Source organism: Ipomoea triloba, chromosome 10 (assembly GCF_003576645.1).
Source record: "Ipomoea triloba cultivar NCNSP0323 chromosome 10, ASM357664v1".
NCBI classification, from domain to species: domain Eukaryota; kingdom Viridiplantae; phylum Streptophyta; class Magnoliopsida; order Solanales; family Convolvulaceae; genus Ipomoea; species Ipomoea triloba.
In genome coordinates, this window is record NC_044925.1 from 7216240 (window position 1) to 7229180 (window position 12941).

Here is a 12941-nt window from a genome sequence, read left to right on the forward strand (position 1 = left end):
TCTGAAATTTGAATGTTTATTGTGTTCAATTTTATTCTAAAAACTAGTATGAACTTCTTTAATTATGATTTTTGGATGTTATTTTATAATTTTATGAATGTTATAAATGGAATATTTTTTTAGTTTGTTTGATGGATTGGATTGTATGTTTTATTTATTTTTTTATATAATTTAACTTTAAATTTTAGTTTTTAATATATCAATAGATTTAGTGGGTTTAAACGGGTTTCGTGTCATATCGTGTCGACACGATCCGAAACCCGTTAATAAAACGTGTCTATCGTCTCAACCTGTTTAAACCGTTAACAAATCGTGTTCGTGTTACAATTTTGAACCCGTTAACCTTAACGTGTCGTGTTCGTGTTTAGCCTTATCGTGTTCGTGTCATTATCGTGTCGACCCGTTAACGAACCCATATACACGAATTGCCATGTCTACCTGGGAGTAATGAGATAATCAGTTGAGTGATTGTTGGTTGACCATAGAGCGTTGATATTCTCTGGACAAATAATTGTTGGAAAAAATAGCATAAAATGACATTTTAGTGGCTATATTGTGGTACAAATATATATGGGGTCCACTTTCGATTTGGGTCGGGTTAAAGTGAATTCCGGTTCTTCGTAGTTAGACGAAAAGATTGATATATTGTACGCTCAAAACGGATAATGGGTGAATTAGAAATTCGTTCTCAAAATTGACCCATTTGAGTTAGAAAAATAGAGAGAAAAAAGCTTTCAAGTAGCTTTTGTCCCATATTGGTTTGGGAAGTGGGGTTGCACCACTACTTATATAAGAGTCTTTCTAAGGCTTAATGAATTGTAGGGGTGTGCATTCGGTTAACCGAACCGGATTAACCAAAATTTTTAAACCTTTAATCTAACCGAACTTTTTAAACTTAAAATTTAAAATTCTAAAAATAACACCTAAAATAAGAAATTCAATTAAAATAAAATAAAAATCATAATAAATCCAATTAAAATAAAATACAAGTCATAATAGGAATTAAGAATTTAGTAACACATAACTACATAAGTATTTATATTTATTTATTTATATATACATTAAAAACTTCGGTTAACCGTTCGGTTAACCGACCTTTCGAACCGAATTAACCGTTAACCGAAGTTTTAAGATTCCTTTAACCAAACTAAAAATTTCGGTTGGGTTAATGGTTATAATTAAATTAATATTAATATTTGATTGGAAATTGAATGAAAAAGAAAATGAATTTATTTCGACAATTAAATTATTATAATTATATTAATCATATTAATATTTATGAAGGAAAAAGAAAATTAATATATTAATATTTCATTGGAAATATAATTGGCAATTATATTTTTATAATTATATTACTTATTAATTATATAGAAATGAATATTAAAATCTTTTTATGAATGAAAAAGGAAATAAATATTACACACGGGGATCTGTTATTAATATTATGTTACTAATTGGCACAGGAATCAAGCCAAATGAAAAAGGAGATTAATAATAAAAATTCATTATAAATATAACATAGTTTTTGCTATGCAAAAATTAGTAACCACCAAATGAAATATTAGGAAAAAATTATGAAGGAAAAAGAAATGGAAATGAATATTTATTCCTTTTATGAAGGAAAAAGGAAATGAATATATTCATATTTCACTGTAAATGTAATCGACAATTATATTATAACTAGTTTTATACACGCATTGCGCGAATGTGTTAATGCCCAATATTTATATTTAAATAAATATTTGAAAGTATATCAATGCAAGATTATATAGGAGAAGTTTAGACATGGGTAATTGAATGTCGAATTTTTTTATTTAAATATTTAACTCAAAGTATATGAATCCAAGATAATATAGAAAATTCATTATAATCATTACTAAAATAAATGTTTGGTCTAAAAATGATAGTCTAAATAAATATTACTTTTAATTTGAATTTTTCTAAGTGTTCTTAATTCTCTTTTGAGTAACATTGTCATTGTCTTCATCTTTACTATTTGTTCTCTTCCTTTTTGTTGGTAGTGTGTTATTTGCAATTCGGATATTGTTGGTAGCATAGATGAACGTCATGCAATGAGATTATGATATAGGAGCTATGGACTTTCCTTTAGGTGTTCTGCTTGGGGTTCATTTGGTTCAACCATTATTGTTGAATGAGTTATTGTGGATAAAGAAATCCCTAGTTTAAGAAAAAAGATTAAATTAATTAATAAAAATTTGAAATTTTAAAATATTATGTATTCCAAAGATATTAAAAGGTAGTTTCTCGCTTCAATTTGCTGGGTAATGGGTTATTTGAGTACTTTCATTGTCAACAAATTTCCCAAGTAGTTAATATAATTAGTTTCAAATTATTTTAAATTTTTTTTTCATAGTATTAATAAAATACTTGGTAAATAAATATATAACATTATTTTGTACTATAACTTTGATATTTAATTACAAGATATTGTAAAAATAAGATAATAGACAATGTAATGAATATCAATTGATAAATTTGAATGTAAAGAATCTTTGCATGAGAGAAAATAAAGACAATATAGCTAATGAAATTATTTCTCTTGTTTAATTTAATTTTTTGATAATGAATAATTTTTTCAAATAAAGGTATTGTAGACACATAATTCTAAATTAAAGAAATACATATGTATCATTTTTTTGTTGTAGCTACTAATTTATTTAATTTAATAAGAGTAAAATAGAGTGAGAAACTTAATTATGTCAAATTTGTTTGAGATGAGGTTCGAACCTAAGACCTTTCTTATAGAAATTAATGAGTAAGTTAAAAGTTAACGGAATATTAACGGAGAATATAATATTTAACGGAAAACTTAACGGATAATCATAAAAGTAAGGTTAAATTAGGTAATCTCTAGCAATAATATTAATCTGAATTATGTTAACCATCTATTTGATTAAATAATTCATCTGAACCATCCATTTGATTAAATAATTTGACCGCCATTTTTTCTACCCATTTTAGGCCTAACTCTCTTTGGCTCTTATTAGTATAGTAAATTATAATTATGTTAATTATTTAGAAGGAAAAACAAAATAAATTTATTAATATTTCACTGAAAATATATTCAACAATTATATTTTTATAATTATATTACTTTTTAATCATATGGAAATTAATATTGAATTTTTATGAACGAAAAGGAAATGAATATTACATGGGAATCTGTTATCAATATTTTCTTACTAATTGGCAAGAAATCAGGCCAATTAATTGGCAAATTATCAGGAAAAGGGAATGGAAAACAATATTAATTCTTTTGATGAAGGGAAAAGGAAATGAATATATTCAAAAGAAAATGGAATATTATGAAAAATAAAATGAATATATTAATATTTCATTGAAAATATAACACTACTGTTCCCTACGAAAAAATTAGTAACCACCAAATGAATGTTTAGGAAAAAATTATAAAGGAAAAAGGAAAGTAAAATAATATTAGTTCTTTTTATGAAGGAAAAAGGAAATGAAATATATTCAAAAGGAAATGAAATATTAAGAAAAACAAAATGAACATATTAATATTTCACTAGAAANATTAAAGAAATACATATGTATCATTTTTTGGTGTAACTACTAATTTATTTAATTCAATAAGAGTAAAATAGAGTGATTCTGGTTCAATTTGTTGGGTTATTATTTGAGTACTCTCTTTGTCAACCAATTCCCAAGTAGTTAATATAATTAGTTTCAAATTATTTTAAATTTTTTTTTCATAGTATTAATAAAATACTTGGTAAATAAATATATAACATTATTTTGTACTATAACTTTGATATTTAATTACAAGATATTGTAAAAATAAGATAATAGACAATGTAATGAATATCAATTGATAAATTTGAATGTAAAGAATCTTTGCATGAGAGAAAATAAAGACAATATAGCTAATGAAATTATTTCTCTTGTTTAATTTAATTTTTTGATAATGAATAATTTTTTCAAATAAAGGTATTGTAGACACATAATTCTAAATTAAAGAAATACATATGTATCATTTTTTTGTTGTAGCTACTAATTTATTTAATTTAATAAGAGTAAAATAGAGTGAGAAACTTAATTATGTCAAATTTGTTTGAGATGAGGTTCGAACCTAAGACCTTTCTTATAGAAATTAATGAGTAAGTTAAAAGTTAACGGAATATTAACGGAGAATATAATATTTAACGGAAAACTTAACGGATAATCATAAAAGTAAGGTTAAATTAGGTAATCTCTAGCAATAATATTAATCTGAATTATGTTAACCATCTATTTGATTAAATAATTCATCTGAACCATCCATTTGATTAAATAATTTGACCGCCATTTTTTCTACCCATTTTAGGCCTAACTCTCTTTGGCTCTTATTAGTATAGTAAATTATAATTATGTTAATTATTTAGAAGGAAAAACAAAATAAATTTATTAATATTTCACTGAAAATATATTCAACAATTATATTTTTATAATTATATTACTTTTTAATCATATGGAAATTAATATTGAATTTTTATGAACGAAAAGGAAATGAATATTACATGGGAATCTGTTATCAATATTTTCTTACTAATTGGCAAGAAATCAGGCCAATTAATTGGCAAATTATCAGGAAAAGGGAATGGAAAACAATATTAATTCTTTTGATGAAGGGAAAAGGAAATGAATATATTCAAAAGAAAATGGAATATTATGAAAAATAAAATGAATATATTAATATTTCATTGAAAATATAACACTACTGTTCCCTACGAAAAAATTAGTAACCACCAAATGAATGTTTAGGAAAAAATTATAAAGGAAAAAGGAAAGTAAAATAATATTAGTTCTTTTTATGAAGGAAAAAGGAAATGAAATATATTCAAAAGGAAATGAAATATTAAGAAAAACAAAATGAACATATTAATATTTCACTAGAAATATAACACAGCTTTCTCTACGAACAAATTAGTAACCACCAAATGAAATATTAGGAACAAATTATGAAGGAAAAAAGAATGGAAATGAATATTAATTGTTTTATGAAGGAAAATGGAAATGAATATATTTATAAGGAAATGAAATATTAGGAAAATTGAAATAAATATATTAATATTTCACTGGAAATATAACACAACTTTCCATATGAAAAAATTAGTAACTAACAAATGAAATATTAGGAAAAAATTATGAAGGAAAAAGAAATGGAAATCAATATTAATTCTTTTTATGAAGGAAAAATGAAATTAATATATTTAAAAGGAAATGAAATATTAGGAAAAACGAAATGAATATATTAATATTTCACTGGAAATACGCAAATTATATCGTGGACCGTGGTCTACAATGGATTGTGGACTGCGCATCAAAACAAAGTCGTTTTGATTAATGAAAACAGACAGATAAATTCGCGCCACTCACTTTCAGTTCATATACACTGCAATTATATTTCAACACAACTTCAGTTACATTTCAACACAACTGCAGTTACATTTCAACACAACTACAGTTACATTTTGATATAACTACAGTTTCATTCGATAATATAAAAACACAAATGTGAAACTGTTATTCAGTATTAGTTCATATACACTGCAGTTACATTTCAACACAACTACAGTTACATTTCGATATAACTACAGTTTCATTCGATAATATAAAACACAAATGTGAAACTGTTATTCAGTATCAGTTCATATACACTGCAGTTACATCTCAACACAACTACAGTTACATTTCGATATAACAACAGTTTCATTCAATAATATCAAAACAAATGTAAGGCAGTATCTTTTTAGATGCACTGTAGTGTCAATTACGGAGCTCCGTCTCCCACTTACTGAAACGACGTCGTTTTGGGACCACAATCCACAATGCATTATAGACCGTGGTCCACGATATAACGACTGCTGGAAATATAGCATAGCTTTCCCTACAAAAGAATTAGTAACCAACAAATGAAATATTAGGAAAAAATTATGAAAGAAAAAAGAATGACAATCAATAATTCTTTTTATAAAGGAAAAAGTAAATGAATATATTCAAAAGGAAATTAAAATATTAGGAAAAATGAAATGAATATATTAATATCTCATTGGAAATATAATCGGCAATTATATTATTATAATTATATGAATTAAATATTAATTAATTAATTAATTATATTAATTATTAATTATATTGATAAATAATACTTCATATATAATAATTAATATTTATTAACTTGAAGGTTGAGCAATCCTCTCACCAACTTTAGATGTCGTTGATCAAATTAATTAGTACACGTGTGACATGAACACTGTAGAAGGTCGAACATATTTAATATATAATAATAATAATTTTTGTATATACGAATTGATATTCCTGTTAACGAAAAATAATTTAGTGTAATTGACTAATAATAATTGCAATAATTATTATGGTAATTAAGCTAAATATTGGTCGTTGAATTTATTTTTATACTCCATAATAATTAATGTTAAATTATTTCTCATTTTTTCATATTTATTTTTGTAATAATATAATTATTTAATTTATATTAAATATCGATCTTTTTAAGATAATTGTAAACAAACAAGTCATATATTATTCAATTAATTGAGTGATACTTTTGCACTAATCTTATAATCAAATAAATGTACACGTTCAATATTAGATTTTTTAATTCAAGCAAATTTATCCGTGAATTGCACGGGTAATTGGACAATTAGTTGCTCTAATTCAAACAAAGAAAACATAATCAATCCTACTAATATAATCAATTGCGCTACATAATATTCGAGTTATAATTAATATAATTGTATGTCGATTCAAATATTCTTAAAATATTATAACAAATTCGTTCCGTGCAACACACGGGCAAAAATACTAGTTAGCATAAGAATAAAAGGAGGGAAAATGGCCTAATAATATTATAGTACACTATTCTCAAGAATTATACATAATATCTATATAATTATTAGATTAACTATCGTAATAATTAGAAGAAATTAGAAGAGAGTTAGAGGATGATCTAGCAGGAGTTCCGGTTTCTCGTACCTGAACTTCGATCCGTATTAGAGGATGATGGCTACCTTGTTTGATATTACATGTTGAATCCTCATTTGGGTTTAGAGGAATTGCAAACCTTGAATGTGCAGTCCTTCCACCGGGTAATAATAGAGAAGCTATATCACTTGAAGCAACATTAAGAACTATTTCTCCCTTTGATCTCAATGCTGCCAAAAGAGTTCTCCAAACAAATATCTTTCCAATTCCTCCATAACCGTAGACAAAAAAAAAACTCCTCCTTGATTTGAATTTACATAATTCATTATTATGTTGTAGACATCATGTTGCTCAGGTGTTAGATTTGATACCAACTTTTTGTGCTATTCTTTAAGTTCTACTTTGTCATAACACATCTCATCATACACCAACCTATTCATCAAACTGGTCGAACAGTCAAGATCTGGAATTGGCATTTGTTGGTAATCATGTAGGCTCTTCCCACATCTTTTCAACAATTTCTCAATCTCAACTAATGCTTGATTTTTTATTTCATCAACACTGAGGACTAAATCTAAAAAATATTAAACAATATATGTTAGAAAAGTATCACCAGCTTGGAACTAATAATATTATACATTAAATAAAATATTAAAGCAAATGGATAAATACATACCTTGAAAGTTCAATATGTTACATTGTTTGTACAGAATATCATCGGACATATATGTCCAACATTTGTCACAAACCACTTCCGGACGGCTTAAACAATTTGAGGATAACAATGTTGTGAGTAAATTTCTTAACTCTCCTGTAGTTGCCCACTGACTTGCTTCAACAATTCCATCAATATATTCTTTGTCGTCGTCCAATAGCCCAAGTGCATAACATGCATCACGGTAATTGTCATACAACACCTCATTGATTGTTCTTAAGTCTTCATAATACATAGGCCCTCGGATTACATTTAAAAGACATCTCAAATGGTACATCTCACCACTTCCAGGAGGAACATAAAAAACTCAACCAATTGAGAACCCTCGTTGTCTTGGAACAAATTTCCTTGTTGTTTGTTTCCAAACGAACTTTGTTGGCATCTCTTCATAAGTTAGTTGCTTTGCCTCATGGTATTTTTTGTTTGCCTCAAGCAAAGCCAGAAACATGCTATATTTTACCGTATGTCGTTCTACAATGACATCGATTGGAGCATCCTCATCAAAATAAATGCTTTGTTCATTTGGCAGATGAAAATTCAAGCGCTCTACAGGAGGATATCTGTATTGTATTCCAAAATTTAATATCCTCCAAGCAGCTTCGCAAGGCGATACATATCTACAATCGTAATATATTTTGACCTCATCAATAGTTGTCCCAGATTGTTTATTTGTAGCACTTTGATAAAAAGAAGCTGTAACTTGATTGTTGCCTTTATTTATGTACTTGAATAGATATTTGATAGATCGAGATTTGAATACTAAAATATACATCATATAGTAATATATATATAAAGAATACACAAGATTAAAATATTTTGAACCATAATTGAATTGCATGGTATAATAACTATAATTTCTTTTTACTAATTATTACTTTCCGTGTAATTATTTTGTTAATATATGTAGATAAATAATTTTGTTAAGTATTGTAATATTATGTTGACTGATTTCAAATTTTTAAATTAATTAATTAATAAATATATAAATACATATATAACCTACAAACACGCAACCGTATAATTGAATATCATTTAATTACGTACTTTAACATAATATAGTAATATTTTTTTAGAATACTATAATATATACATCATATAGTAATTTGATTGTTAGAATTTTTTTTGAACATTATCATGAAAGGAATTTAATTAGGAACATTAACATAATATAGTGTTTTTTTTTTGGAATACTATAATATACATCATATAGTAATTTGATTGTTGGAATTTGTTTTGAATATTATCATGAGAGAAATTTAATTACTTACATTAACATAATATAGTAATATTTTTTAATACTATAATATACATCATATAGTAATTTGATTGTTGAAATTTTTTTTAATATTATCATGAGATGAATTTAATTAAACATAATATAGTAAATTTTTTTTGAATACTATAATATACATCATATAGTAATTTGATTGTTCGAATTTTTTTTTTGAATATTATCATGAGAGGAATTTTGATTATGTACATTAACATAATATAGTAAATTTTTTTTAATACTATAATATACATCATATAGTGATATATATGTATATGTGTATATATATATATATATATATATATATATATATATATATATATATATATATATATATATATATATTAAAAACACGGAAGATTAAAATATTTTGCACCATAATTGAATTTGATGGTATAATAACTATATATAATTTTGTTAAATAATTATTACTTTACGTGTGACTATTTTTTTTAATATATATACATAAATAATTTTGTTAAGTATTGTAATATCATATTGACTGATTTCAAATTTTTAAATAAATAAATTAATAAATGTATTAATACATATATAACCTACAAACACGCAACCGTATAATTGAATAGCATTTAATTACGTACATTAACATAATATAGTAATATTTTTTTAATACTATAATATATATCACATAATAATTTGGTTGTTAGAATTTTTTTTGAATATTATCATGAGAGGAATTTAATTACGTACATTAACAAAATATAGTAATATTTTTTTGGAATACTATAATATACATCATATAGTAATTTGATTGTTGGAATCTTTTTTTGAATATTATCATGAGAGGAATTTAATTACGTAAATTAACGTAATATAGTAATATTTTTTAATACTATAATATACATCATATAGTAATTTAATTGTTAGATTTTTTTTTTTGAATATTATCAACATAATATAGTAATATTTTTTTTGAATACTATAATATACATCATATAGTAATTTGATTGTTGGAATTTTTTTAATATTATCATGAGAGGAATTTAATTACGAACATTAAAATAATATAGTAATTTTTTGAATACTATAATATATATCATATAGTAATTTGATTGTTTACGAATATAAAATAAAAAAATACGCAAGATTAAAATATTTTGAACCATAATTGAATTGCATGGTATATATCATGAGAGGAATTTAATTACATACATTAACATAATATAGTAATATTTCTTTTGAATACAATAATATACATCATATAATAATTTGATTGTTGGAATTATTTTTGAATATTATCATGAGAGGAATTTAATTACGTATATTAACATAATATATTAATATTTTTTTGGAATACTATAATATACATCATATATTAATTTGATTGTTGGAATTTTTTTTGAATAATATCATGAGAGGAATTTAATTACGTACATTAACATAATATAGTAATATTTTTTTTGAATACTATAATATACATCATATATATATATATATATATATATATATATATATATATATATATATATATATTAAAAATACGCAAGATTAAAATATTTTGAACCATAATTGAATTGCATGGTATAATAACTATAATTTTGTTTAATAATTATTACTTTTCGTGTGACTATTTTGTTAATATATGTACATAAATAAGAAATTCATACATGAATGGAATTGAATAAAATATTTCATTAATTTCCGTGTATAATAAGAATGGAATCATATTTTGAATATTTTGTCAATTTTAGCCATAAATAAGGAATGATAAGGAAGACTAGAATTTATGATAAGGAATTATTATATAATATTATGTTGACCGATTTCAAATTTTTTGGACTAAAATGAGCGGGAAAGCTAGCACTTCTGTTTTAATATATAAATAGTGTTTTACTCGTGCGGTGCACGGAAATTTTTGTTGTTATTATGAATTTAAATAAAAAATAAAAAATATAAATATATTAAAATGTACAATATAATAATATAGTTGAATTTTCATATATTTGGTCAAGTATCTAATATCATAGTATACAAATTAAAATTTTGTACGATTAATATAATCTCTAATCATGTACATATTTATAGAGAAAAATTTACATAATTAAATTGAAGTATTCCTAATCGTATTTCATATATATTATAATTCTAACAATATGAATAATAACTAAAAAATATACTTAGAAATTAAAAAATGTAAATTTTAAATTTGGTATATTTGATTTTAAAATTTAATCAGACGCATTTTCTTATATGATTGTGTAATACAGTGTATATACTAATAATATTTATTAATATGTATATATGCAAATTCTGTAATATAATTTCTGTAATTATAATTTATATTGATATATTATAATTAAAATAAATAAATTTAGAAATTAAAAACTAGGATTTTAATTTTGTATGATTAATATATTGCATAAGTATATGTATGTATGTATTTTTTAAAATATAAATATTTATGATTACACATTTTTTTAATTTTATAATTTTATTTATAATTATATTTTATATTTTTTTAATTATAATTAAGAAAATTACATTTACTGTAACACCCCAATTTTCACCTCTTGGATTTATTACAAAATCCCTAATAGTACAATACATTACAAAATCCCAGCAGAAAACTGGGTGTTACCGCCACGCTTAGGTATCTCTCCTATACCCAAAAGCTAAGGCTAAACTTACAACCTCAAATAACCATATCAACATCCAAAAGTGTACATATGGAACTAATCCTTTCAAGGTGTCTATTCTAGGATAGAGTAGTCTTCAACCTCGACTCCCATCCTATTCAGAGCCCATCGGGCCACAGAGGCCCACGCTAGACTGCATCTAATAAAGGACACAATGAAGTGTAGTTAGCGCGACGGCTAAGTAAGGAGATCCATTGTCACTCAAAAGTAAACAAAGGTTTCGAAAGACATAATTCTCAGAAAACTGTAGCTTTTTCCATAAGTTGAAAATCTACCTGTAACCAGATTATCAATAAAAGAAAGTATAGCAGAGTATACGAGTTAAATCATGTAAAGTTTTCTCAGTTAAATACCATGGCATAACTGCCGCTCAAATCATTTTCATGTCCTTTCGGACAAGTTTGCAAAACTTTCATTTCTGAGAATTTCCACTCAATCCAAAGTGAGAATCACAACACACACATCATTGATCGGGACACACGACATTTTAATGCTCACTAATTCTCTCAGCGAATAGACTTCGCTTTGCAGTATGAATTAATCATACAAAGACATCTCACCATTCACTCAGCGAATAGACTTCGCTTTGCAGTATGAATTAATCATACAAAGACATCTCACCATTCACTCAGCGAATAGACTTCGCTCTGCAGTATGAATTAATCATACAAAGACATCTCACCATTCACTCAGCAAATAGACTTCGCTCTGCAGTATGAATTAATCATACAAGACACCTCACCATTCACTCAGCGAATAGACTTCGCTCTGCAGTATGAATTAATCATACAAGACACCTCACCATTCACTCAGCGAATAGACTTCGCTCTGCCGTATGAATTAATCATACAAGACACCTCCCCATTCACTCAGCGAATAGACTTCGCTCTGCCGTATGAATTAATCATACAAGACACCTCCCCATTCACTCAGCGAATAGACTTCGCTCTGCCGTATGAATTAATCATACAAGACACCTCCCCATTCACTCAGCGAATAGACTTCGCTCTGCCGTATGAATTAATCATACAAGACATCTCACCATTCACTCAGCAAATAGACTTCGCTCTGTAGTATGAATTAATCATACAAGACGCCTCACCATTCACTCAGCGAATAGACTTCGCTCTGCAGTATGAATTAATCATACAAAGACATCTCACCATTCACTCAGCGAATAGACTTCGCTCTGCAGTATGAATTAATCATACAAAGACATCTCACCATTCACTCAGCAAATAGACTTCGCTCTGTAGTATGAATTAATCATACAAGACACTCTCACCATTCACTCAGCGAATAGACTTCGCTCTGCAGTATGAATTAATCATACAAA